General features: G+C 43.9%; 1 non-coding gene across 1 annotated transcript; it reads left to right on the top strand.

The window, feature by feature from the left end:
- The first annotated feature begins 2,565 nt into the window (after positions 1-2,565).
- LOC141715296 (small nucleolar RNA R71) lies at positions 2,566-2,672 on the top strand. The gene has a single exon (XR_012572063.1). It is a non-coding gene; the product is annotated as a small nucleolar RNA R71 (small nucleolar RNA).
- Positions 2,673-3,224: the final 552 nt, after the last annotated feature.

Here is a 3,224-nt window from a genome sequence, read left to right as displayed (position 1 = left end):
TCGACATTATTCCCAATCATGTCAGAGAATATAGCCATCATACATCTCTGAAAAGTGGCCGGTGTGCCACATAACCCAAAAGAAACTTTGCAAAAAGCAAACGTGCCAAATGGACAAGTGAAGGTAGTCTTTTCTTGATCCTCTGGTGCAATACAAATCTGATTTTACCCCGAGTAGCCATCCAGAAGACAATAATACTCATGAACAGCCAAACTGTCAAGCATCTGATCAATAAACGGAAGAGGGAAGTGATCCTTCCTCGTGGGCTTGTTCAACTTTCGGTAGTCCATGCATACTCTCCATCCTGTGACTGTTCGAGTGGGGATGAGCTCGTTCTTCTCATTTGCTACGACAGTAATACCTCCTTTCTTAGGCACACATTGCACGGGGCTCACCCAAGAACTGTCAGAAATAGGATAAATGATTCCTGCATCCAGCCACTTCAGAATTTCTTTCTTCACCACCTCTTTCATGATAGGATTAAGTCTACGCTGTTGTTCAACAGTTGGCTTACTACCTTCCTCTAGCAGAATCTTATGCATGCAATATGAAGGGCTGATCCCCTTGATATCTACTATGGTCCATCCAATAGCCGATTTGAATTCTCTCAAAATCCTTAAGAGTTTGTCCTCCTCACTACCTGAAAGGTCAGATGCAATAATAACAGGTAATGTAGATGCATCACCTAAAAAAGCATACCTCAAGTGTTCAGGCAATGGTTTAAGCTCCAAGGTGGGTGCTTCCTCAATTGATGGTTTGAGCTTTCCTTCAGCATTTTTGAGGTCAGAAGTACCAAGAGCTTCAAACGGCATGTCCAGCTTTCACCTCCAGGGGGAAGCATTAAGATATTGTAATTGCTCGTTGCCATCTTCATCATTACTGTCAAAATCCCCCACTAAGGCCTTTTCTAATGCATCAGACGTTAACATATGATCGAGTTCTGAAGTAACCACGGAATCAATCACATCCACTTTTAAGCACTCATCATCTTCTGTAGGGAATTTCATTGCCTTGAATATATTGAAGGTCACATCCTGATCCTGCACCCGCATTATAAGTTCACCTTTCCGCACATCTATCAAGGTTCGACCAGTGGCCAAGAAAGGTCTTCCCAAGATTATGGGAATCTTCTTATCTTCCTCAAAATCCAGAATAACAAAGTCTGCAGGAAAGAAGAGCTTATCCACCTTGACTAACACATCCTCCACTATGCCTCTTGGGTAAGTAATAGAACGATCAGCCAATTGTAGAGACATGTAGGTGGGCTTTGGATCAGGAAAATCCAACTTTTTAAAGATCGACAACGGTATCAGAATTACGCTTGCTCCCAAATCGCAAAGGCACTTGTCAAAAGACAACTTGCCAATGGTGCAAGGAATGGTGAAGCTACCTGGATCTTTAAGCTTTGGAGGTAACTTTTGTTGCAACACAGCACTGCATTCTTCCATTAGAGTAACGGTCTCAAGGTCATCCAGTTTCACCTTCCTTGAAAGAATACTCTTCATAAACTTCGCATAACTAGGCATTTGCTCCAGAGCCTCAGCGAAAGGTATATTGATGTGAAGTTTCTTGAACACCTCCAGAAACTTACCGAACTGCTTATCCAGCTTTTGTTGTTGCAATCTCTTAGGGAAAGGTGGAGGAGGATAGAGCTGTTTCTCCCCTGTATTACCCTTAGGCAGAGTGTGTTCAACAGTAGTCTTCCTTGGTTCCGCCGCTTTCTCCTTTTGCTTAGCTTCTTCATCTCCAACTTCAGCTTCTCCTTCTTTTGCCTTTTCAGCATCAGCAACTTTCCCAGACCTTAAGGTAATAGCCTTGACTTGCTCTTTAGCTTCCTTCCTGCCTGGCACTTCCGTGTCACTGGGAAGTGTGCCAGGTTGACGATTTAGCACCGTATTGGCTATTTGACCGATTTGATTTTCCAAGGTCTTGATCGACACCGCCTGACTCTTGCATAACAGCTTAAGTTCCTCAAAATCAGCACTAGTGGGTGCAGCTGCACCTCCCTGTTGAGGATATGATTGTCTTTGAGCATACTGTTGTGGTTGCTGGAATCCAGGTGGATTGAACTGTTTACTCAGACCTTGCTGATATGGTGGCTGAATAGCATTCTGATTATTACCCCAGCTGAAATTTGGATGATTTCTGTTGTTAGGATGATAAGTAGCTGGCACAGGCTGCTGCTGTCGTTGATAATTGTTCACATACTGAACAGATTCGTTAGCAAGAGAACACTGATCCGTAGCATGAGAACCTACACAAAGCTCACAGACCATAGCTATTTGATTGACTCCATAGGTAGCTAGAGAATCGACCTTCATAGACAGCGCTTGGAGCTGCGCTGCAATAGCGGTGGCTGCATCGACTTCCAGAATACCTGCCACCTTCCAAGGCATCATCCTTTGAGTTGGGTTTTGATGCTCATTTGCAGCCATAGTCTCAATAAGATTATAATCCTCAGTATAGATTTTGGCCCACAAGGCGCCTCCAGCTGTTGCATCAAGCATGGGCCGAGATTGGGCTCCTAAACCACTATAGAAACCAGTGATCACCATCCAATCGGGCATTCCATGATGTGGACACTTTCTCAACATTTCCTTGTAGCGCTCCCAAGCTTCGCACATAGATTCTGTAGGTTGCTGCGCAAACTGAGTAAGAGCACTCCTCATAGTAGCAGTCTTTGCCATTGGATAAAACTTCACCAGAAACTTTTGCACAAGATCTTGCCAAGTAGTGATGGACCCAGCTGGTTCAGAATGTAACCAGTCCTTAGCTTTATCCCTTAGTGAGAATGGGAAAAGCCTCAGCTTGATAGCCTCATCAGTCACACCATTATATTTGAAAGTACTGCAGATCTCGACAAAATTCCTTATGTGCATGTTGGGGTCTTCAGTCGTAGCTCCTCTGAAAGAAACAGAGTTCTGCACCATCTGAATAGTGCCCGACTTGATTTCAAAGGTGTTAGCTTGGATAGCCGGATGCAGAATGCTTGACTGAATGTCATCAATTTTAGGCCGAGAAAAGTCCATAAGAGCTGGATCTGCCGGAACAATACAATCACCCATGATTACTGGCTCCTTCTGCTCACTTCCTGAATCCGAATCTTCAAAATCTATCTTCTCCGGAATATCAAGAACTTCGTCTGTCTTCTCAGCTGTATCTAAAGTCATCTTGCGAGTATGAGAATGAGTTTGCATAAACGCTCGCTAAAGTACCCGAAACAC

This window comes from Apium graveolens, chromosome 3, assembly GCF_009905375.1.
Source record: "Apium graveolens cultivar Ventura chromosome 3, ASM990537v1, whole genome shotgun sequence".
NCBI classification, from domain to species: domain Eukaryota; kingdom Viridiplantae; phylum Streptophyta; class Magnoliopsida; order Apiales; family Apiaceae; genus Apium; species Apium graveolens.
The sequence above is the reverse complement of the archived record's forward strand: the minus strand, read 5'-3'. Positions and strand labels throughout refer to the sequence as shown.